The following is a 26534-nucleotide window of genomic DNA, read 5'->3' on the forward strand; positions in this document are numbered from 1 at the left end:
ACAAGGTAGGACACGTCTGATGTGCAGCTAAACCCACAGGTATGTTGGCAGTGTGCGTTCTTTTCATCTTTGCAACTTGCAGAAAGCGGAGGGTGAAGAGCAGCTAAGAGGCTACTGTCATTGTCTTTTTGTTTTCTTCTCAGTACTACATATACAGCAAGAGCCCCTCATCTTTACTGAGGTGTCATTCATAAAAGTTGTATATATTTAAAGCATATGATCTGTATTTCTTTATATATATATATATAGTGAAATAATCACCATAATCAAGCTAATTAACATATCCATCACTTCACTTCATATGTTTACCTTTGTCTCTCTGTCTGTCTTAAAAATTAACCTTACATGTAAAGCATTTGTTTTTCTTTTCTAATCTTATCTTTGGGACTTATTTTCTACTATAAAGACTTTATAACAGTGCTATTAAAATTGTTGCTTTCAGTTGGGGATAATAGCAACAAACACAAAACAGTAACAATGAAGATGTATTTTGTGCTAAACAAATTGCCTAAGTACACACACCAAACAAGCCATAGAGACAGGAGCTGAACCCAAATAGATTCTAGAATTCATTCAAGTCCCTCACTCATACTAAAGGTCCTGAAATCTTCGTATGTTTCAAGTATGTCTAGTGAAGCTTAGAGACAGAGAAAAATTGTTCTTTTCTGTGGGAAACCTCAGTTTAATTTTTGGTTTATTTTGAATATATTTGCATATATGTATGTGCTTTTGTAGATGTGAATTTTACATACTACATTTAGATTTTACTGTTTCCTTCTCTTCAGAAAATTTGCCAATGTTTAAAGTAACTGATAATTTTATACAGTAACAAAATGAAAATACGGTGATTGAAGTTTGAAAGAAAATGAGGTAAATTAAATATTGAAATGTGTTGTTTTTATTGAGTCATAGACTATGTCTTATTCCTGGGGTCAGCCTTATGAGTTTGTATAATTTGTTGTTACTAGAGATCACCTATTTTTTTTTCACTTATAAATCCAAGTAGATCCAAGTGTTTATTTCCCATGAATGAACCAGAGCTTCAGTTAGCTATGGCATCAACAGATCTCATAATTTTTCCGGCTTTTTCTTCCAAGTCTTTTTCTGTGAACAATATCATTGGAAGATGACTAGATCAGACAGTATTTGGGTACATGGACTTCACTCTGTTTTTCTCTTGTTCACTAAGAACTAACTTCTCCCTTAACCAAGAACAACTTGAAGAAAAATTGTAAACAGACAAGTGTGTAACTTTATCCTTAAAGCCTTATGGAAAAAGAACCAAGATATTTTGCCAAGAATAAAATAGAAAGCAAATTGCCTGCAGCCACATGGATGGACCTAGAGATTATTGTCACACTAAGTGAAGTAAATCAGAGAAAGACAAATATCATAGGATATCACATATATGTGGAATCTAGAAAAAAAAAATGATACAAAAATAAACTTTTTACAAAACAGAAACAGACTCACAATCATAGAAATCTATGATTACCAAAGGGAAAATCAAGGCGGGGTGGGATAAATTAGAAGTTTGGGATTAACGGATATATACTACTATATATAAAATAGATAAACAGCAAGGACAGGGAACTGTAGCACAGGGAACTATATTCATATCTCATAATAGCATATAATGGAAAAGAGCCTGAAAAAGATATGTGTATATATATATAAATATATATAATGGGATCACTGTGCTGTACACCTGAAATTAATACAACATTTTAAATCAACTATTCAGTAATAAAAGAAGAAAACAAATTACCTATTAGAATGATTAAATTTATATATATTTTATATAAAATATGCCTATTTAAATTTGTATGACAAAATTTTATACAAATTTATATTTTGATAGTTTATATTAGTATGCACACACTGATGATACGTGTATGGAAAAATGGAAGAAAGCCAAAGATTGGTAACAGTGTTATACTGGTGAATAAAATTAAGGGTGAGAAATGCTTTTGTTTTTGCTCTATAGCTTTTGGCACTGTTAGGAGTTTTCCACAGTGACCATGTCTTACATTTATAATCCATTTCCTAAATATTTAGTAAGTTGCTCTCATATGCCAGGCACTATTCTAGGTTCCAGAGATGCAACAGTGAGAATGATGGATGGTGTTGCTAGAGGAAGCTTATGTGAAAAATGCCAAAAGGACAGCAATTTTAACAAAGGAAAACATAATCTAACAGTAACAACCCAACTCATAGGACAAAGAGTTTTCCTCTGAGTTAGAATGGTGGTGATAGCTGACGTTATTGTGGTGGAAAACCTTATCTTAGTGATTGCCTTGAAACCCAGTAACAGAGTACCAGACAAAACATATTTCAGAGTGTCACAAGTGATTGATTGATAGTAATTTTTGGTCTTTGTTATCTATATGTTGCCACTTAATTGAGCTGTGCATGCATTCATGTCAGTTGTGTCTGACTCTTTGCATCCCTGTAGACTGTAGCCAGCCAGGCTCTTCTGTCCATGGGATTCTCCAGGCAAGAATATTGGAGTGGGTTGCCATGCCCCGCTCCAGGGGACCTTCCTGATCCAGCGATCAAGCCCATGTCTCTTATGTCTCCAGCCTTGGGAGGCAGGTTCTTTATGATCTGGAAAGCCCCTAGTTGAGCTGTAGAGACGTATGCTTATTCAAAAAGGCTTAACTTTTGAGTTTGGAGTTGAGGAATCTCTATTTTTCAAAAGCAAATCAGTGTTTTAAAACTGTTATAAAAGTAATGTATCAATTAGCACTTAAAAAAAACTTTTTGGCCATACCATGTGGCATGTGGGACCTTAGTTTCCCAACCAGGGATTAAACCCACACCCCTCTCGCTGAATGGGTGTCTCCTCAATTTGGATTGTTTTTTCAAAAACTAAAGTACATCGTGATATGCCTCCATGTCCAGGTAGATAGAATTTTTTTTCATTAGTTTGATTTTACTGCTACAGTGTACTCACCTATTTGTCCTTCCAGGTTTAAGGAGGAAGTAGAAAACATATTTTCCCTTAAGTAATTTTCCCCATGGTGTTTTCAGGCAGGCGCAATCTTGAAGGGTGGTTAGAGTGACTGAAGAGGTGTGAACTGTGTTTAATTAAACATTGTTGGTGAAAGTAAATGGGATGGGTGCTTATCTATAATTCACACCTCTTCAGTTGCTGTTATCAAGCCTTTAGAGGGACTGTTTTCAAGGGAATTGCTGCTATTGCTGATATACTCAAAAAATAATTTATTTTCCTTTACTTCCTTGTGTGCACTTTGGTGGAAAAATATTTCTAAGCCCCCTCCCCCAAAGAGAAAAGAGGGGATGATTATGAGTAAATATGGAATACTCTTTTTTCTTTTGTCCTTAAAAAATACAGTGAAATGTTGTATTACACCCTGCATATAAATGCACGATTATATTGGGCCATCTCCTTGCCTCAAGACTTACCTTCTCAGCCTGGAGAGAATGATACTGTCTTAAATATATCTTTATGGATGGAGAGGGATTTCAGTCCCATGCAGTATGTCAGAGATCATGATGTAGTAAATCTATTCAAATGTAAACCTGTTCAATTCAATTACCAGTCCATAATAAAATTTGCCTCTACAACCCCCGTGTTGACCACAGCAGTCCATACAGGCTGATGGCACAGCGGGTCTGGAAATTGACAGACAAAATCTATTTAAACAAAAAACAACATTAGTTCTAGAATCTGAAATGAAATCAGATTTCAACAGCTTTGATGGGAACCTTCTTTCCTTTAACAGATATTTTTATTCAACTAGCCAAGTGCATCTTAGATAAAATGCTGCCTGAGGGAAATGAAGACATTTTCATTAAAAAAGGGGTTTATAGAAAAATGAAACTTCCATTCTTTTAAAAATAATAAGCCTTGGTTTTATTGACTGGCATTTCTACTAATGATGTGGGACGAAGGAGTGGCTTAGTCAGTAAACAAGTTCAGTTACTTCACACTGTATGGGATTAAATTCTTTATAAGACGTGGCTTCTCATTAGTACCAGAATCCTGTCCAAATGAACTATGTTTGTCTTTTTGTTTTTTAGTTCTTTTTTTTTTTTTTTTTTTAAGATTTGTTTTTGGATGTGGGCCATTTTAAAATTTTTCATTGAATCAATTACAGTATTGTTTTGTTTTGATTTTTCTGGCTATGAAGCATATGGAATGGGATCTTAGCTCCCCAGCCAGGGATGGAACCTGCAACCCATGCATTGGAAAGTGAAATCTTAACCACTGGACCATCAAGGATGTCCCACATGTTTGGTTTTAAAATTAGAATTTCTGAATCAAAAAATTGTTACCAATGGAAGCAAAAGAAACAGTTATGTGAAGAAAACGACAAAATTCAACAATAAAGCAAAACTGTGAGAAGTACAGTTAAAAAAAAAACAGAAGTAGCTTGTTTGAATCCAAATAGTTGCACCATTTCTGCATCCTGAAAAATCCCCTTCTCTTTTCTGGGTTCTACGTTCCGCTAAGGAATGATGGGCCAGGATTATTTTTTTCAGCATTATACCATACTGTATGTCAGGGAAAACCCATCTATTACAAGATATCTGGTCTCAACATTCCCTTTTCATTTTTTTCAGGTATTGTTTATTTGAAGGAGAAAACAAGAACTAATCAAGGTGCACCTATAAATCTGGTCAAGATTTATTTTTATTTTGATCTCTCCCCCTTAGTTATTTAAAAGGTATTGCAGGACATACAGGTTCAGTTTTCCCTCTGTCAGTGGCAAACAGAGACATTTTATGAAAGCAATAATTATTTTATTTAGGTATAGAATTCACTGATCAAAGATTGAAGAAGGGCTTTTTGTTCGTTATTGGCGTGATGGGTTTCACCTTGGCAACTCAAGTATTTTTCTTTGACTCTTGTAGGTGAAACAAGAGATGCACATTTGTGTACAGTGTTATATTCCTCAGCTAAGCAAGCCTGCATGCCACAGTGCAGATGAAGCCAGGCAACATGGCAGACTGGTCTGGTTATTTCATGACAAGAGAGTATGCTTTTTGCTTTTCCCTAAAAAAAAAGAGTTTACTTAACATTTCTAATCATCACTTTTGTCATCTGAAAAATGGTAGTGCCAATAATTATATTTGCAAATAAAAAGTTTGCAAATAAACTTTTATTACTGCAAATAAAAGTTGTTGCAAATATCCAGTAAGATACTGCAGGTTAGGTGCTCAGATTAGCAAGTGGCCCAGAACCAGGAGCAGTTCAATGTTAGGTATTGTTGCTGGTCAAACTTTATGGTCAGGTGAACCTAGATTCAGGCCCCGGCTCTGTATACTCTTGGACCTGGGGCAAGGTATATGACCTTTAGGACTCACTTTAAGCCTATTTATTTATAAATATATAATTTAATCCTTTGTCTACCAAAGAAAATGGACAGAACACACACATTTTTAAATGTGTGCAAGAAGACATATAAGAATTCTACTAACCTCTTAGGTACATTAAATTTTACTGAGGTGATTTTGATATCAGAGCATCATGGAAAAAACTGAGGAGAGAAATAAGTTTTAGCACAGCTCCATGTTAACCGAGTTCCTCCCATGTATCTGGCAAAACACTGTGTTTCTGCTTTTGATTCTGATTTTTCCACTACCTTGCATTGTTATTTTCAGTCCATTCAATTCTGTCTTCATTTCCATACATGCTGGGGAGCAGTTAAGCTAGTTTCTTTCTCATATCTTCTATTCCAAACTTCTATAAGTTTTGTTAAAAATCATATAATGTCAGAACTTTCCTAGTAGTCCAGGGCTTAAGACTCCATGTTTCCATTGCAGGGGTCATGGGTTTGATCCCTGCTCAAGGATAACTAAGAACCTGCATACTGCATGGCATGGACAAGAAAAAATGATACAATGTCTATAGGAACATAATACTAATATATTAATTTTCAAATGCCTTCTAAATACTTCCTCTGGAGAAAAAAACAAATGAGTCATTAAAACACAACAAATGATACAGTTATGTGTTTAATTGATAACTGTATTTGCCTTTATAAAGTAAGCTTCTGTTATAGAGGTGCTCCATATAATCCCCTACTTTTTAAAAATCTGTAATACCATGAAGATGCCAGGTAGACAATTTACATGATTTGGTAGAACTGTGAGTCTTCTTGTTCAGGATCAAGTCAAAGCAGTGGCTGGATATCAGCATTTGAAATGTTATTCAGCGTGGAAAGGGCATGGGATATTACGGTTTCATTATCAGCTTAAAACCTCATTGAGAAAAGTGGGTCCCTGCATGTCAGATTCTCATTAATCAGATGAGGAGCTCAAGGATCAGAGTTTTAGTAACTTACCCAAGGTCCCATTGCAGATCAGTGGGTATGAGATGAAAGTCCTATTCCCAGGCCCCTCCTGTAATTGTATCAAAGCATGTTGCAGCCTTGGCCCAACAAGGGTCTTTCATTCTCCAGCTGTGGGTCGATTGCCCAGCATCTCAGCAGAGCAGGCCATCTGTGACCTGAAAGATTCATTTAAGGGTAGAGAAAATGGGAAACAGTGCTGACACTCCCGGGAAACAGCAGAACTTATGGGTTTAACAAGGGATATGTGCCTAAGATAATGGTATTAATGGCATTCATAAGGAAGGGACTTTTCCTTAGGATTCTGAATGGGGAAACCAGGTTTTTCACCTGGAGTTTAATGAGGTCACTGAAAATGCAGAAGACTGTGGGGATCCGTCTAGGAAATGTCTTTACAAGATAACTCAGCAGCTGGAATATTGGGCATATAGTGAGTTGGAGAAGGTGTTGTGTATCAGGAGTGGTGGAGGGAAGAATGACAAGGTTAATGTATTGTATGGAACAATACATTCAGGTCCATTCATTTTGGTCAAGATGAGTTAATGTCTGTATCTAGATAGGTCCCTGGGAAAGAAATTAGCCTGAAAAAGTTTGAAAATCTAGAATGAAATCTTTTGTTTTCATTTCTTGGTTCTCTGGTATTGGGTGGGCCAAAAAGTTCATTTGGGTTTCTCCATGCTGCTGCCGCCAAGTGACCTCAGTCGTGTCCGACTCTGTGTGACCCCATAGACGGCAGCCCACCAGGCTCCCCCGTCCCTGGGATTCTCCAGGCAAGAACGCTGGAGTGGGTTGCCATTTCCTTCTCCAATGCATGAAAGTGAAAAGTGAAAGTGAAGTCACTCAGTCATGTCCGACTCTCAGTGATCCCATGGACTGCAGCCTACCAGGCTCCTCCATCCATGGAATTTTCCAGGCAAGAGAACTGGAGTGGGGTGCCATCACCTTCTCCAGGGTTTCTCCATAAGATGTTACAAAAAGCCCGAACGGACTTTTGGGCCAATCCATACCTTAAAAGGGTCATGCCGTCTATGCCCTACTTAAATCCTTTGACTTTCCAAATCATTTAAAACCCATCAAGAGTTGCCAGTCTCTGTAGAGTGGAATGCTCTCATCTTTTGCTCTGTCTCATAGATTAGTAAGACTGACCTCGTGTTTAGGAAATGTTTGGGTAGGAGAAAAATGATAGAATATAGAGAATTCCTCCACAGTAGAGGATGCGTTGTCCAGAGACCCTATTTATTCTGATCTATCTCATCATAATCCATAGGATATCCTTCCTATTTCTACTTTTTAGTTTAGAGAAGGCATCGTGTGTGTGTCTATATATACATAAATATGAGACAGAGCACAGATTATATGTTTATTCATTTAGCTGCCATTATATCTCTCTGATCAGTTGTCTGGAACCCCCAGGATGTAAAGAAAAATTATCCCAGAACTGTTTTCCCACAACCACAGCTTGTGTCTTGATTTATATATGGCAGTGGGAACTCGGAGAGTCTTCTGGGTTTACCCTATCAGCAGGAGCAGCAAAGAGCAACTAACTTGTCTAATTACCCTTCTGTTTCATATCTTCCATTTTAATAAAATGTTCTTTAAAGACTGGAGCACTTTCCAGGTAGATTTTCTTTAAAAAATACAAAAGCTACTCGGGCCATTTATTAACAAGCAGATTTGTTTTTGCGTACTTAAAGAACCTGCTTAGTGCAATTTATCCTAGTGAAATATCTTTTGTCAAAACCTCTGAAGAAGACATTGCCAAGGTGAATTTTTTTTTTTTTTCCCCAAGTCTAACATCATTATGCTGCCAAGTCGAAAACAGAAATTATTGGTAGGGAAATTTGGGTTCCTACTGCCTTCAAAAAGCAGAACAAAGAAAAAGAGAAAGCTTTAATGGTATTCAAGGAAAATATTTCTGTGTTAGATGACAGTTAATAGAACTGCATTGACCTCACTGGTATTTCTTGCACTCTCTGTTGTAATATTATCCTAAGAAGCTCCCTCATTAATGCAGAGTATTAAACAAAACTCCCAAGTTATAATATAAGCAATAGCAAAGAGCACCTTTTCCATGAGCTTTGTCTTGACATTAAGCCGTTGGGAATATACTTAAGGTGCCGTGAAAACTTATTTCATGTACAGTTACTGCATTGCCAGATGGTGACTTCTTTTTTTTTTTTTTCCTTGTCGTGCTTTGTTGGTATGAAACCTGGATAGTCTTGAAATGAATAGCAAGATTTCGAGGGTAAGAGTAATAACACTTACTGGTGAGCGCTTAATATGCCTTAGGCTATGTACTGTGTGCTCTAGTTGGATTTTTGTTGTTGTTGTTAATCCTTAAAATGACTTCCAGAGTTGGGTATTTCCCCATTTCACAGAGGAGAGAAAAACTTACAGAGATTATGTTACTTGCCAGAGTTCTCACAAGGCATGATGGAGTCAGGCATTCCAGCTCTTCTATGTGCTGTATTTGTTTAATACAGTAGGAATATTCAAGTGTATATTTAGCTTGGGATTCTTCAGAAGCTATGGGTATTATGAGATACTGAGCTCTTAAAAGATTACTTAAATAAACCTTTTTTGTTTTTTTTTTGAACTAGGGCTCACTCGATTGCTTTGCGTTCTTCACTTACTTTCCAGAAATAGAATGCACTGTGTCAAAAAGCAGTGAGTTTCCCATCAGTATGAGAGCTGATGCAGAGAACAGTTTCAAGGATCATGTAGGGATTAGACTAGAAGAACTTTCATGTGACTTCCCACTCTGAGATTCTTGAGATCGCAACATAAACTTTAGAATAACTTGTCAGTTATAAACTGTGTGAATAAAGTACCAGCTACACGCAAGCTGTTCAGTTCCTGGGAACCCGATTTGAGAGGTCTCTGTTTCTGTTAGTGCATGACATCTTATTTAAATCCCAATTAGAGCAGAGGGGAACATTTTGTTCTGTGACATAGTTTTACTCTCTGGCTCCAATTTTTAGAAAGCCAAGTTCAGAACAAATTTCCTTTGAAGTTTTGCTTTTGTAAAGAGGAGTGAGTCTGATTCACTGACTTTGAGTGTCAGTCACCTCAGTTGTTTGGAGGATGTGGCCAGAGTGGACCTCTGGGATATTACAATCTTATCTGTCTTATAAATGAGAAAAATGGAAGTACTAATGTTTTAAAGATTTGTCTATGATTCTGTATATAATCCACGTGAGTTTTGGACTATCACAAATTCCCCATGGATCTCTGGTTCTCTGGAACCGTTTTATATTTATATATTTGTCAAAAATGACAATTACATTAGAAATGAAGCGGATAGATTCTCTCCTGTGAACTTAGCAAAGGCAGCACCGAGAATTATTTGAACTGAAAAAATCTGCCTTCACTCACTGCATTTGTGTGAGAGAGGACAGAAAGATTGAAATTATAAGGAACGGTTCTTTTAGCTCCCTTCCTCATGTTTTAATGGGAATACTATTAAAAGTTAATCATTTATTTGATTGTCCTCATTTGTCATTTCCATTTTTGAATTTGAAACAGGGAGCCAGCATTTATCTACTATGCTACCAATTTTTATTCCTCTTGGATTATTTAAAATCCCCAATGGGTTTTGCCCCAAGGGGGAAAAAACCTGCTTCAACATTTGCTCTTGCCCCAGAAGTCTAGTGGCAGCGTGGTAAGTGGTGAGGGAGCGGGGAGGGGAGGCCCCTGCCATTTAGGACTCTGTTGGATGTGGAATTTTTTCCCCATCAGCCTCCAGACAACAGATTTTTATTCCTTTTCACCAGTGCCCACATATATCCCCGTGGCCCCGTTGTTTATGGCATTGGGTTAAATTTAATGTAAGGGAATTCTGATGCACATTTGAATAAGGCCGGCTGAATGAAGAGCTTCACGGTTTCATTTCCCCTGGGCGCCATTCCTAACTTGTCAGTTACCTTTCTGGTCACCTCAGTGTTATCCGAGGAGGCATCAGTGTTTTTGTACACTTCCAAGTCTCCCTCCAGTGAAAGCGAGAGCTGGCTATTTCCTGAGAGATTGTTCTGGAGTTTCGCGTCTCTCTCGCTTAGTAGGTTGTCGAGCCACCAACCAGCTTCCCTAAGGCAAGCTGTCTGCAAAGGAACGAGCCAGCTGGCTTGGCCAAGGTTGATCAATGATGAGCGGCGGGCCGGAGTCCAGGTTCACAAAAGCCACTCAGCGGAGAGTAGGTCAGCGGCTTCCCCAAAGCCAATGAGCTGGCAGAAGTCGGAGGTGCCTGGTGCTCGCCAAATTCCCTGAGCCTGATGGTACTGGTGGGGAGTCCATCCTTGGGCTTCCTGGCAAACCAGACTTCAGTGAATGGCAGATTGTGCTGTTTGAGAGCCAGGGTGGCTTTGTGGCCGGGAGAACAGATACCAAGACTCCGCCACTCCCACCCAGCCTTCCCCCGCAGACCGCACAGCCCCAGCGCCCTGGAAGCCACTGCTCCCCAGGTGCAATGGAGTTCAGCTGATTATCCACATCCTCAATTTGTTTTCACCTGACTTCAGCTTTAATTGCTTTTTAACATTGACGTAAGGATGACTCCTCAGAGAAGGCAATGGCACCCCACTCCATTACTCTTGCCTGGAAAATCCCATGGATGGAGGAGCCTGGTGGGCTGTAGTCCATAGGGTTGCTAAGACTTGGACATGACTGAGTGACTTCAGTTTCACTTTTCACTTTCATGCATTGGAGAAGGAAATGGCAACCCATTCCAGTGTTCTTGCCTGGAGAATCCCAGGGATGGCGGAGCCTGGTGGGCTGCCGTCTATGGGGTTGCACAGAGTCGGACACGACTGAAGCGAGTTAGCAGCAGCAGCAGCAAGGATGAATCCTGCCATTCAAAGGGAATGTCCTGGAAGTGATTTTGGAAGCAGGAAGCTTGATAGAGACCTTTGACAGAAGTGTTAGGATTTCTGCTCTTTGCAAACCCCAGTTGGAAGAGCCCCTTCTTTTACATGGTGGTTGGGATGCAACAGGGGTGCGATGGCAGAATTCAAAGGGAGGATTTCTTAGCGATCGCCCTTGGGTTAACCTGTTTCTCCAAGGATAATGCATAGTCTAAAATCGTAATTTGTTGTTTAGTTGCTAAATCATGTCTAACTCTTTTGTGACCCCATGGACTGTAGCCCGTCAGAGGCTGCTCTGTCTATGGGATTTCTCAGGCAAGAAAACTGGAGTGAGTTGCCATTTTCTTCTCCAGTGGATCTTCCTGACCCAGGGATCGAGCCCAGGTCTCCTGCATTGCAGGTGGATTCTCTACCACTGAGCCACCAGGGGAATCATAATCCCTTCCCTATTTTTCTCATTGATTATACATTTTCAGCTGTGAAGTCTTTTCTATGTAGGCTCCATACTCCTAGTTTTACACTCCTGGACTACTTTACTAGCTTTTTTTTCTTTTTGACTGGAGTATAATTGCTTTACAATGTTGTGTTAGTTTATGCTGTACAATGAAGTGAATCAACTATATGTATACATGTATCCTCTGCCCCCATCCCACTGCTCTAGGTCATTGCAGAGCGCCAAGCTGAGCTCCCTGTGTTATACAGACCGCAGGTTCCCACTGGCAAGCTGTTTCACACATGGTAGTGTATATATGTCAATCCTAATCTTCCAATTCATCCCACCTTCTCCTTCTCCCCTCTGTCCACATATCTGTTCTCTATGTCTGTGTCTCTATTCCTGCCTTGGAAATGGGTTCATCCATATAATTTTTTTTTTTTTTAGATTGCACTTATATGTATTAATACACGATATTTGTTTTTCTGACTTACTTCACTGTATGACAAACTCTAGGCCCATCACGCCTTTGGGGATGAGGGGAATTGAAGGAATAGACTCTAGGCAAGATTGAAATCATTTGTATTACCTTGTTTCACTTAGTATGTGTTTCTGCTTATCTCTATAGTAATTTTCGGTTCTGTTTCTCAGTCGGAAGCCAACTCCATTTTGTCCAACCTGCCTTTCAGATCTTAGCTACAAGAGTTTTCCTTGTGGACTCTTGAGCCCTTATTTAGTGGCTTCTCTCTGTCCAGTTAATTTTCCCCAAACTTTTCTCTAAGACCTAACTTTTTTGGAACACATAACTTCCTCTCCTTCTTACTGCCGCTTTGTTTTTTGAGCATTTTTGTTGTTGTTGTTCCAAAATTTCTTCTAAAAGTGAAGCTTCTTCACCAGTGTAGCGAGTTGTCATTTGGTGGTTCCGAAGCTTATGACCTTTGTCATTGTCTGCTCCGCGTCTCACCCCACCTGGATTCACCCCTCTGCTCTCGTAGACATTTATCTCTAGGCCTATTAAGTCTCTCCAGTATCAACATTATCATAATCATTAGTGTATTTGAAGCCAATTAAATGGCAATTACTCTGACCTTACCCACTCTTAGGTTATTATCAATTCATGTATAATTTGGAAATATTTGGATAGAATGTGGATTCTGGCCGTATGGTCTAATTGATGTAAATATCTCTATGTGCTGTCCAAAAAATACACCCTGTTCATTGTAACACATAGAATTGAGGTGGGGTTGTTCCTCCAAGAGCTTCTTTCTAACAGCTTATGGACCCCAATCATATGTGTTCATCAACCCCATCTTCAAATGTTTGCTCATCCACTTTTTGTCCACGCCTTCAGTGAATATTTTCGAGGCATGCTTCATACCACTCACTTTATTAATGCCAGGGATAAAAAGTGAACATGACAGGCAAGCTTCTGCCCTCATGGGGTTTATGATCTATCATCATTAATCGTATGCCTGCTTGTTTATAATTATACAGATTTTCTCCCTTTCTGAATTTTACCAGCCTTTATATTCTGTTTTGTATAGTTTAGCATTTTGATTTCATATTTTCTGTGTAGGGAAGTAAAAATAAAAGCTTGATGTCTCAGATCAAATGGAGTCTGTGACTGTGAATTGAGCCCTTGAAATGTGTCTAATGCAAATAAATTGTTGAATTTTTAATCTTATTTAATTTTATTTAAATTAAATAGTCCCACGGGGCCAGTGAGTAACATAGTGGACAGTGCTGAAATAGAATCTGAGTTCAATCCAAACTTTCTTACTTACTTGCTGTGTTATCTCAAACAAGTTTCTTGACCCTTTATCTGTAAAATGGGGGTTGTAATTCTAACTGCATCACAGGGTTGTTTGGAGGTTTAAATGAGGTAATCGATGTAATGTTCTTTGGCATAGTGCCTAGTAAGCAAATAATCTATAAGAAAATATTGTGTTAGTAATATTTTATATTCTATTAGTCACTTTAGCATTTACCATACAGCAAAGCATAAAGATCTTCAGAATAGACTGTATCTGTTTATCTTTTAATATACCATGACACCTCATAGTGATCACTTAATAGGTGCTCAGTAAAATATAACTGATTAATTTTTTTCTTTTTTTTTTTTTTAGCCTAGTTTAGTAGGCTTTGAGTTGCATTATTAAAACTTGAATGCAGGGATAATTTTTTCAGAATGATTTTTAGAAATAATTCTTGTACTATCATCACATACAAGTCACTTCTATATTTTTCTTTATATGTGTGTGACCGTGACAGAATATATTTCAGAAGTCATGTTGTGTTGAATTCTTATTGAGTACCCTGATGATACAGCAATAGATATATCCTGAATTGCAAGAAAAAGATATTTTTCATTTGTCTTGCCCATAGATATTTGATATGTTAATGAATTTAAATGAGAAAACTAAGACCTATTTTTTTAAATTGAAATATAGTTGATTGATAATGTGTTCATTTCAGGTATACAACAAAGTATTAAGTTATACATATATGTATATATATATATATTATTTTTCAGATTCTTTTCATTAGAGCTTATTACAAGATACTGAATATAATTCCATGTGCTGTATAGTAGGTCCTTGTTGTTTAAAGTGGTAATGTGTATCTATTATTCCCATACTCCTAATTTATCCCTCATCCCCTTTGGTAACCATATATTTGTTTTCTATATAAGATGTATTTTAAATATAAATAACTCATATAAATAATTTGCCTAAGATCACAAAACTAGTAAATGGCAAATCAGAATTCATTCCTGATTTCTCAGACTCTGAAGCCCATATGTTCTACTGATATTCATAATGAAGTCTTTTGGTTTTTCTCTTAATTAGTTGATCTTTCCACGGTGTCAAGATTTGAAATATTATTTCCGGCACATGGAAGCCACTGCTTTCTGCTATTACCTCCTTTTATGAGCAAGGAGACCTTGATTTCAGGGAATAGTTTTGGTGCCAGAACTATCTGAATTCCAGAATTGTTCCTTGTGATAGATATGCTAAAACAAGAGCGCTATGCAGTCACAGGACTGTTTTCTGATTTCTGTAAATGTTGCTCTCTGTAGGACCACAAGATCATTTCTTAAAATTTCTACGTAGACTGTTTCTACTTTTTCTTAGAAATGGTTTGAATCATGTTGGAGTTGCTGGTATCTCTGAATTTCACCCTTTCCAGGTAGACTATTATGGGCTGTTTAGCAGAAGAGACTGCCACTGCATAGTATCTGCGCCCAAGAGGCAGTCCAGGGCATCATCTGATGATTTCATTTTTCTGTTTGTAGAATCACTTTCATATTCTGCAGTCAACAGGTCCAAATGTATTTCTCAACGATTTCGTATATGTCTGTGGGTCTCCCCAGAAGTCATTAATTAGACTCTGGAGGGGACAGTGTAGAAAAATAAAGCTCCACTAATGGTGATAAAGTAAAAGGAACAGCAGTTCAATTCAGCCGCTGTATGCCTAGGAAATATTAGATAGAGAATCTCCTGGTTATCTCACAAATCTTTTAACTATTTGGTTATGTGCTCCAGCAGAGAAAATCTATCAAAACTTTTGTTAAGGTAGAAAAGAACAAAATCCCCCAGCTTTTACAAGTAATTCTACTTCTATTTTAATGCCACTGGGGAACTGGCCTCTTTGAAAGTTCCTAAGCTTATAAAGCTGGGAATTCTTCCCTTCTTCACCTTTCTTACTTAACTTGCAGTTACAGAATCTAACTAGCAGCTTCAGTTAATGCATTGATTTTAACTGGAAACCCAGAAGGAGTGAATGCTAGAGTCAGCTGAACTCTTAAATGGTCCTAGGAGACCAGAGTTATTTGCACATTGGAAAATAGCTAATGGGCCAGGGAAGCAGAGGTTAGTTTCAGGGTCTTTCCTCTGCCTCCCTTCCATCACAGTGAGAGAGATCACTGGTAAAAAGTCTTCTCCTGTGATGTGCAGGCACACATATACCTGATTCTTTGGCTTTCTCTGCACTTTCTTTTTTCTTCATGGCTGGATATTTTAAAGAAATTCAGGGCTGAGGGAAGTAGAGGGAAAAATGATGAATCCATAGTTTCTTTTCACATTGCAAAATTCCAGTAGGTAGTATGATATCTTACAAAGGCACAGGTGGCATATATAGGCAAAATAAAGAGAATATGTTCCGAACTGTCTTTTAAACACGTCATTTGACATAGTGTATTGAGATCATAGTATTTGCTGATAGCCCCGAGTCGCTATTAGGTGGCCAGTTACTAACAAGTTTGTTTTTTTTTTTTTTTTTTTAAATTTGGCTGTGCTGGGTCTTAGTTGCAGCAAACAAACTCTTTAATTACAGCAAGTGGCATCTAGTTCCCTGACCAGGGATTGAACTCTGGCTCCCTGCATTGCAAGCTCAGAGTCTTAGCCACTGGACCACCAGGGAAGAGCCTCTGAAAACAAGTTTCTTAATGTCTCCAACCTCAGTTTTTTTCATCTATAAAATAGTGATCATCATAATAATGCATGCCCTACAGAGTTTGCTGTGAGGATTAGATAAGATAAATATAAAATATTTAGCACCTTGTGACAAATATGAGTCCTTGTGGTAAATGTCAACTGTTACTAGTATCATTAGTATCGGTATTATTTTCTTATCTTAAGTGTTTGGGGCACTGCCTAGCTAAACCTAAACAGATATGTTCCGCTTGGTCTCCAGTGTCATCTTTCTGGACTTTTTTTCTCCCTTCAGAATGACCAAGTGCTGTGTTCACAGCAGGTTTGGGTTGTCTTCACTCTGCTGCTCTCTGAGACTTACTGAGGTCAGAGGTCCCCAATAACGCTCTGTGTGACTCCAGCCCAAGACCCTTTCCTGTGGGCCTGAGATCTGAAGGTGACAGGCAGGGTCGGCAGAACCTGCCAGAATTACAGAGACCCCTCTGTGGATCGTGGGGGGACAGCAGGCAAGTCTGTCATGGACCAGAAACAAATGACCTTGGAGCCATGGAATCACTTCGCATCCAGATCATGGCTAACTTTTTCCAAAGTGTAATTTATGGCATCTGCAGTTATTCTTGGACATGCTAATGTATGCATTCACTTCTAGCTTTTCGGGATTAAACAATAGATGAGTCGTTGGTGAAGAAAGGCTTTCACCTCCGCCTTGGACTTTAATAAGCATTCCATCCCTTAAAAACTGTGCTGTTTCTACATGAAAAGACAAAGAGAGGAAAGCAAAGTTTTTAAAGGATGGTGTGGTGTTAAAAGTTCTTGTAGAACAGATATTTGAAAGGGCAGACAGTGGCTAAAGGTGAAATGTACAGCTTGTTTCTACGTTGTTTGGGGAGCTTTTACCTCGGACGGGAAGTGGAAACGTGGATTCACCTGGCCACAGTGGCACACTCACCCTTCACCCTCCCCTCTAGGTTAGTACCTGTTGTTTCTGCCTTCATAGATGCGATTGTGCTAGCTCTTTCCATAGGAAAGAATTCTCCCTATTTAAATTTAAAAAAGGAAAAAAATCCACTGAAACCAAAAATAATCAACAACAAAAAAACTGTGCTGTTTGAGGTTTCTTGATTTTTGTGGTTTCCGTCTCTTTAAGTATCCTGGGTTTAAGGTTGTAAGTCACTGGAAGCCTGCAAGGTTTTTACTCGTCTTCCCAAACCCTGCCTCAGAGCTGTTATTCCAGCAGGAAAAGTACTCCTGCATTACTTCTGCATAGGAATGTTCTCTCTTCCCCATCCCTTCCTCCTTCCACCCCTGATTAACTTCAGAACATCAGATCAATGGTAGCAACTCAGAGTTCTGTATAGCGCCCATCGCTTTAATGCTGGTTCGTATCCATCCTGCAAATCTTGTGGCGGTGGTTTTGGCCCCAGAGTATGGGGGTTGGAAGGTCTGACGTGGAGAGAGAGGGAAAACCAAGAGGAAAGAAGAGAGGAGAGAGAAAGGAAGGGAAGCAAAAACAGAAAAATAGCTTTCAAAGTACAGAGGACTCAGTCCTGTGCTTCTCTTAACATTTGCTTTCTTGAACACATTTCCATTCTTTCTCTGTGTATACAGTGGTAACCTGGCAGAATACTGACGAGGTCGGGAGGACACTGGAATCTCTTTATCTCTAGCCCACCCACCCATGTCCCCAGTTGGCTTTGGGGGACTGGGGAGGAAAGGTACCAGCCCCTGATTAGTCCCTTAACCGGGTCTCAGAGTTGAGTAAGAGACTCTTCATCCCCTCCGCCGCCCCCCACCTCCTCCTGGCAGGGTAGTCTGGTTACCTGCCCCGGCTCCTCTCTAATGTATCTAATTAAAGTACTTGCTATGAACGATTTTTAAGCACCAGAGCTTAATGAAGTTAGAAAAAGGATTTGGATGCAGTTTGTGAAGACTTCAAATTGTTTGAGTTTTTTCTCTCGGGAGAACTGTAAAGTCTGGAGGCATTTTGAATTACTTACAATGTATTCCATTTTGTTCTTTTAAAAATTTCTCTTTTAGCTGGTGCAGAGCTGAAAAAAGCCCACGGCCCCCATCCCCCCCACCCCCCAGGAGAACACTGTAACTCTTGCTCTGCAAAGTGGCTTCTTGGGAATTTACCGTCTTTGAATACTCTTATCTAATTAAAGGGATGGCTGTGTCTTTAATTCTCATTGGCAGTTCTACCTTTGACCCTACAGTAAGTATCTAGGATTTTAAAGTAAAGTCGAATTCCTCCAAGATAACCTGAAGCCTGTACATTTGGATATTTAGCCTTTTCTCTGTTGCCTGGAATTCTGTACCTTGGAAATACTGGGCTGAGCAGATGACTAATGATCTATATAGTTCCATTTGGATCTGTGGAGTGAATTTCTCCATCCAGTGGGTGGGTTATTGCTGACCAGTCAAATGCTGGCTAATACCTTCTGTTAGAGATCGGAGTAGCCGTAATTTGTCGTCGATAGCTGTAATTAGGTTTATCTACCCTTTTAACCAATACCATAATCTTTAACAGATTGTTATTGTTTGGGGCTATTGAGAGAAATTCTGAAAAAAAAAATATATATATATATATATTTTAGAGATTGATTTCAAAGAGGTTCAACCCTTTAGGGATCCTTCCTTTTATCCACCTCTGATTCATTTTCCTCTCAAATATTCAAATGCCTTCTCAGAAGGAAATGTCATGAAGGCATGTCATGTATCTGAAAAATAATTAATATAATTGACAGGAATGTCGGTTTTCTGCTGAGGTGTGTTTCTCCTAATCCCTCTGTGCAATCTTTAATATTGATCTAATTGTTAGGAAATCTTGTCACTCTCCGCTTACCCTACCTGGGCGAAAAATCTTCAGGACTGAAGATCCTTGCACTTCATAACGTGTACATCTGTACTAGAAGAATCATTTGACAACACAACAGAAAAAAAAAAAAAAATGGGTTTCCGTTCTTTTATGTGCTGGGGCACATGTCCATAACATCTATGCTCGGAAGGGGTACATGCGTGTATACAGTGCTTGCCTGCAGTTGACAGTTTATTCACAGTGTACATTGTGTATCATATTGCAAATGGCACATCAGAGTGTTGGAATCTAGGCAATAGGAGTTCAGCACTTAAAGTGTCCAGGTTGCACCTGAACTAGCTGGAGCCTGCCAGCCCCCGCAAGCCCACTGAGAGCATCTGTCTCGCCACCGCCTAGCTCATGCTGTCTCCTCCGCAGGCCCTCCGATTCTTCTGACTATGAGCATAAATCATCCACCTGTCAGGAGCTCTTGCTGCCTGGATTATGCAATGTGCCTGCCTTCATTTGGAGGTGGTGTGAGCAGGAGATTGCTGCAAATGGTCTGCATTCATTTTAATGCCATCTCGGCCTTTCTTTAGCTTTAATGAGGGGATTAGGGTGGGGACAATGACTTTCAGAGACAATGAAAGTCTTCAAGATTCTGGAATGTGCTTTGTGTGTTGGGGATAGCTGAGTTTGAGATTTCAATTTTTTTTTTTTTTTAATCCCAAGTAAATCAATGGTTTAAACATTTAGGCAAAGGGGCAGGGTATTACACATGGCCAGCTGTGTACAGCTCTATTTATTGGCGTTATAATAGTTCCCTCCAGCTGACAAACTTAAAATCAGTCAAATTTATGGCTGATCCTTCATGAGTTACTTTTATCTTCTTTTAGGAGTTGCATTTACATATATTGGGGAGATACCATCCCCCACCCCACCCACATTTCCCCTTTGCTTCTTTTTCTTACTCTGGGCTTTAAAAACTAGAAACTCTTCAGTACTTTCAGCGTCACTTATCTGTTGACTAGTAAAAGTGAGCCATGTCTTTTTTTTTAACTTCTTATTTGTATTTTTAATTTTGATCATTCTTGTGTATTTAGAATAATCTCTATAATTGCAAAGATAAAGATTCTACCCACCCTCCCCATCATACATCAAAATGTATAACTTTTGATTAGGAAAACTCTCTGGTCATATCAGCTTTGTGTATATGACACATACAAAAACATGAAATTATCAGTTTCCTTAATTAATAGGCCTTTTTGGCATATTCAGATCTGAACCAAATTGAGACATAACTAGGACTGTATTTGCTTGAAATTGAGAGAATGAGAATTCCAGTGAGTCCATTGTTTTTGAATAGCAAAAGGGCTTCACGGATGCTCTCATCACATCTAGATATATAAGTTGCCATGAGATCAGAGGATAGAAAGCAAACATTGCTTTAAAAATGTTTAAAAGTCCCTTTAAAAATCCCTTTAAAAATGGAACTTGTATCAGTGAATCATCAGCTAAAATCAGACTCATGAAACATGTGGTTATGCATGTATCATAGTATCTCTTCTACATGTTTGAATGTAGTTCAATATAGGAAGAGCAGAGAATTAAATCTTACGGCAGTTTACTGGGCGGAGTATATATATTTTCTGTAAGGTTCTTTTACTGTCACAGAGCCTGAGATACAGTAGGTGTTGGATTTAAATTCTGACATAGGTTTTCTTTCTTCCAAGACTTTAGGACCTCTTGCATGTGTTTATTTGCTAAAGGTGGTATTCAGGGCGCCTCGGAGTGAGAGAATGACAGTTCTCTGCTGGCTTCTTGTCCCCCTGCTTCTTCATTCCCGATCCTCTTCCACTATCAAAGCCAGAGTGCTGCTCTGTTTTTCTTGGGTACACGGGTGTGCATTTTATTAAAATAAATTTTATTAAAATCTGAGACACTAGCATTCACAAAGAGTAAGAGCTTGACGTTCTTTCTACTTGTGCATATATATGTGCATGTGTACCTATTATATATGTGTATGTGATACATGTAATATATATAATGTATATGTGCATGTATAGTATTCATGTATGGTGTGTGTATTTATGCACATGTAATACATATACATATATGTGTATGTTATATATATACACAGTATATATGTAGAGGCATGTATTTTATATACACATTAATATGGCCACCTCATGTGAAGAGTTGACTCATTGGATAAGACTGATGCTGGGAGGGATTGGGGGCAGGAGGAGAAGGGGACAACAGAGGATGAGATGGCTGGATGGCATCACTGACTCGATGGACGTGAGTCTGGGTGAACTCTGTGAGTTGGTGATGGACAGGGAGGCCTGGCGTGCTGCGATTCATGGGGTCGCAAAGAGTCGGACACAACTGAGCAACTGAACTGAACTGAACTGAATATACATATACATGTCTTCCCTGATGGTTCAGATGGTAAAGAATGTGTCTGCAATGCAGGAGTCGGGGGTTCAATCCCTGGTTTGGGAAGATCCCCTGGAGAAGGGAATAGCAGCCCCCTCCAGTATTCTTGCCTGGAGAATTAACATGAACAGAGGAGCCTGGCGGGCTACAATCCATGGGGGTCACAGAGAATCAGACGCAACTGAGGACTGTCACTTTGACTTTCATACATATACACAATCAAGTACATACCGCTTCTGAGAAAATACCTGAATTAGAGTTTTGTCTTGATGCTGGACACACTGAGATTTGGTCTGTGTTGAAGAGTAAAATAGCAGGAAGTTAGGCAATGCTCTAGAGAATCTGGGCTCTTTATAAAATCATCAACAATAGTACCTTTTAAACATCTTTGTTGCATTCCAGATTCTTTAATGTGTTCAAGTGTGATGAAAACACATTTTCCCAGATTTTTGCAAATCTGCACAATGTACTTGGGTACTTAGGTAACCTAACCCTCAAATCTTGAGGTAGGAGCTTTCTCTTTGTTGTGAAGTCACAGAGTCTGTCACTGAGAAAGTGACTGTAGGGAGACAGTTTGAACAGAGCAATTTCCTGTGGGTTTTTTGAAGGGAAGCAATTGGCCTCAGTGAGTAAAGCCTCACTTTGAATTGGAAAGTTTATTAGGCGACTAGTAACAAGTTAGTCTCTTACTCTTCTTGCCAATTGTTAATGTTTTAGAAAAGGCATCCATTTTTTTCCTCCTTTCCCCCTTTTCCCTCTGTGGTAACCTGATGGACTTAGCTTCCTAGAACCAAAGTGATGTTTCATCATCAGTTTTTTTCCCCCTTCACTGACAAATCTAAATTTATGTATATTAAAAAAAGAGAAAACAGGAACATTTGAAGAGATAAATGCAACACAACATAACACTGACAAAATCTGATGAAAAATCTCACTCTTTTATCTATGGAGAAATTAGGTTTATCATCAGGAAAGCATTCTCTTTTCATTTTCTGAAAGGTGCTTTTTGACAGACCCTTTGCAGTGGACGTCACACTCACAAAACTTGCTGTCACAGGGCTATTTGAATATGGTGACAGGCTCATTATCATGTTGAAGACTCCTGACAACACCGCAGAGGGGGAATGGACAGGGCTGCCAATCAGCTGTTGAAAAGGCTGTGGTTGAAATAGGGGTTTTTGTTCTGAGAACAGTAGTACAAATTGACTGCATTAATTCTTTTTATTATAGCCGTGCACACTGTAGTTAAGGGCTCGGGAGGGTTTTCATTATCCACCCCTCTTTTCAGCAGGTTTATTAGCTGGCCATAAAAATTTGTTCTCAGCTGAAATTTGGCAGAGGTCGCAGACTTTTCCTCTGAGATTTGTGTATGTGCATGTGTGTGTGTTAGTTTTACTAATGGTTTAAAAAAATTGCCAAAAGGAAGTTTGATGAGCAGTTACACAGGACTTCTGAAGTCTTCCTGTAATTCAGTAATTGTTCTGTGTTGGAAGAATAATTCAGGCTGCTAATCTATGATTGTGACTTGGATCATCTAAGGTTCTCTGATCACAGAGAATGAAACATGCTGATGATTTACAAAGCTAAATTCAGAAGCCTTGGCTGTCATGAAGCAAGTAGTTTTTCGTAGCACTCTTGTTTGTTTGTCCTTTGCGTCTGACTTCGCGATCAAAAAACAATATGTGCTTAAAAGTCAAGTTATTTCCCCAATATTTCCAGTGACTTCACCGTTCACCATTTCACTAGGGTTTTGCTTATCACAGTGAGTGTGAGAGTCTTCATTTTGGTGGGTATGTGTAGCCGTTTTCTTTTTTTTTAAGCGAGGGAAAAATGAACTCACTAGAGTATCTAAGATGATAATATTCACAAAGCATTTGAATGCAACAATAGACAACCAAAGGAATTTTAAACTGACTTTTTTTTTCTTACCTTGAGGCCTGTGAATGTGGATATGACTTGATATTTTACCTAAGCCTCTACTCCAAGGGCATCAAATGGAAAGAGAGAGAGATGATCAAAATCTTACGTTCTCGTAAAGCAAGACTATTCCTCTTCATAAGTTTTGCGTGACTGTTTCTAATGATCACTGTTTCTGTTCAGTGCCTGTATTACTTCCTGGTGGTAAGACACTTCCGGAACCCACAAGAGGAACATTAATTCTCTTCTGCCATTTGGTGTATTGCAGCATTTACACACTTGATTAGACTCTGCTGTGGTGAAAAAAAGTTAGCATTCTTGTAGAAGAGCCAAATTCTCCCCAGGGAGTGACTTAGCTATTGGAGATAATAAGTCCAATAGGGGGAATCTTACTTACCTTCCAGAGTTATTCCATTCTGACTTAACTCACTAACTATGTCTTAAATTTACTTCTGACAGTGCTGTCTTATATCCACATATACCTAATGAGCAAAATTATCTGACTTCCAAACATGTTTGGGAAAAAGATATCTTTTATTTTCTACGTTTATGTTTAATGAAACTGAACCCTGGCATGTCCACTCTAAGCTTGTTGGTTTGTGTCAATGCTTCCCTAGGGTCTCAGTCTCATTCCTTAGTTTATTCATTGACCCACTTAACAATGGTGTATTAACTCCTCTGTTTCAAGCAGGATGCTAGGGGATGGGGATCAGCAGTGAATGGGAAGTAGAGGAGTTTATTGTCTAGCTGGTGGGAAGGAGGGGTGGCAGCAGCAAGGGGGTGTGGGGGCACATAGGTGGAGAATCTGATCCAGTCTCTCCAGTCCAAGGGCACCAAAAGAAGTGGTATATAAAGTGAGACCAGAAGTCTGTGCAGCTAGTGAAAAACGGGACAGAGAACAGAGGTGTCCGAGCAGAGAGTCAGTTGATGTAAAAGCTCAAAGACCTTGAGAGAGTTTTGTTCTTTTGAGGAAGGGAAAGTTGCCAAGTGTTGCTAATGGTTCATGGCCTGTGCAGAGGTAGGCTAGTCATGCTGGAAGATGGGGTCAAGGCGTTTTTTTTTTTTTTTTTTTAAATATTTGTTCATTTATTTGTTTTTGCCTGTGCTGGATCTTCATTCCTGCACATAGGCTTTCTCTAGTTACCAAGAGAGGCGGCTGCTCTCCAGTTGTGGTATGCGGGCTTCTCTGCGGTGGCCTGTCTTGTTTCAAAGCACAGGCTCTAGGGCATTCGGGCTCAGTAGCTCTGGCGCATGGACTTAGTTGCCTGGTAGCACGTGGAGTCTTCCCAGACCAAGGATCGAACTGTTGTCCCCTGCATTGCAAGGCAGATTCTTAACCACTAGACTACTAAGGAAGCCCCAAATATTTATTTATTTGACTGTGCTGGGGTCTTAGTTGCAGCAAGTGGGTTCTTTTCTTTTTTTAGTTGGGGCATGTGAGATCTAACCTGGGCCCCCTATATTGGGAGTGCAGAGTCTTAGTCACTGGATCTCAAGGAAAGTCCCTGCTCCAGGTATTGAAGGATCTTAAAACCTCATTAACGATTTTAGACTTTGCCTGAGGTTAATGAGTTTTTGAAGGTTTGGTTCTTGTTTTGCATAGGATTTACACGTGTGTTTCCGAAAGAACACGGTGGCTACAGCTTAATGAATGAATGAATGAGCCAGTGGTGCTGACTAGACTTGCTGTCATTTTTAAGGATGGATTTTATTCATTTTCTGTCTAGTTTATTTCTGTGATCTTGCTCTCCCCAATCTAATAAAAAAAATAGGAACTTTTATTCATATGATGGTACTACAGAGGTCTATGCTCATTCATGTGTTTCTCAACTCCAAAAATAAGACCATATCTGAGCACATTCCAAATTGGCTTGTAGCTTGAGTCCTTAAGATTTGATCCATCAGACTCAGTGGATTATTTGTATTTGCAAACACAGTGCTCACTCTGAATGTTGAAAGGGCACGGGTTAACATTTGTGGCTCTAGATTCTACAATCCTTTCCAACATTAAAAGGCCATTATTCCAATCAAAAGGATATTATATGCAGATTTATCAGTTTATCTGAAGCAAGTATACCATCAGGCTCTGGGTTTGTAGTAAAGTTCATATTCTATGGACATTGTAAAATAATTAATTCTCTTTATAGGAATATATAATATGTTTTCCAGAGAATCATATTCATGCCTTTATGATGAAATTTTCACATAGTTATAAGCACAACTTCTAATCTGTAGATGTAAAAGACAAAACATGGGACTATTTTCATTTCCCTGACATTTTAAACTTTATCACCCAGTATAAGGAAAAAATTTCTTGATCCCTCGGGCATATTTCACAATTATCAAATAATAATTTATACTGAACAAGGCTGTACTAATGAAGTTTCTGTAATAGAGAAAATCATCATTTGCCTGTCTTTTATTTCTTGACAGAATAATCTTATTGAACATAATGTTATGCTGTTACTCTACTGAATATTTCCACTTTCTTGAAATAAACATGTCGTCAGAATTGTAGGTTTCTATTCAGGGATTTGGGGAAATATACATTATCTAACCAAGATAAAGGTTTTCATATCTTTCTATAGATATGGTTTCCTACATTTATTTCTTAACCTTTCACAGCAAAGTAGAGTTAGTTTTTCTTCATGCTGTCAGGAAAAGCCTTCCACTTGATGGAGCAGAGTAGAAGGAGAACTAAGGAGGAGTGGGATGGATGTGTAGACAAGCTGAGTTGGTATCTGAGAAAGCAAGGACCAGCTGCAATGTAACCAACATGTAAAGGAAGGGAATTGGGGGTGAGAATGCATAGGGAGCTAGAGGTAGAGGAAGTAGTAAAAGAGAAAAGATTATGAGCAGTCAGGATGTTTGTAATAAAATAGAATGGCGCCTGGGAACGAAGGAACTTTCCAATTTGAAGATGGTATTTTAAAATTCATAGTCTCTAGTTATTTTTGTATGGATTAGAGACACTTCAGTTATTAGTGGCATCCACAAGGAGTGTCCTTCTATATGAAATCATGTCATCAAAACCAAATGAGATATGTGTCCTGGTTTTGTGATGCTGGGAGGGATTGGGGGCAGGAGGAGAAGGGGACGACAGAGGATGAGATGGCTGGATGGCATCACTGGCTCGATGGACGTGAGTCTGAGTGAACTCCAGGAGTTGGTGATGGACAGGGAGGCCTGGCGTGCTGCGATTCATGGGGTGGCAAAGAGTCGGACACGACTGAGCGACTGAACTGAACTGAACTGATCCTGGTTTTGAGAACCAGTGCCTTGGAAATGGGTTAAAAAGTCAAATCTACTCTTGAGGATTTCCTTAACCTTCAATATAGA

General features: G+C 39.0%; 1 protein-coding gene across 15 annotated transcripts in view; it reads left to right on the forward strand.

The window, feature by feature from the left end:
- The window catches only part of ESRRG (estrogen related receptor gamma), a 693861-nt gene that overhangs the window by 524226 nt on the left and 143101 nt on the right, over window positions 1-26534 (forward strand). The window lies entirely within an intron of this gene.

This window comes from Bubalus bubalis, chromosome 5 (assembly GCF_019923935.1).
Source record: "Bubalus bubalis isolate 160015118507 breed Murrah chromosome 5, NDDB_SH_1, whole genome shotgun sequence".
Lineage (NCBI taxonomy): Eukaryota > Metazoa > Chordata > Mammalia > Artiodactyla > Bovidae > Bubalus > Bubalus bubalis.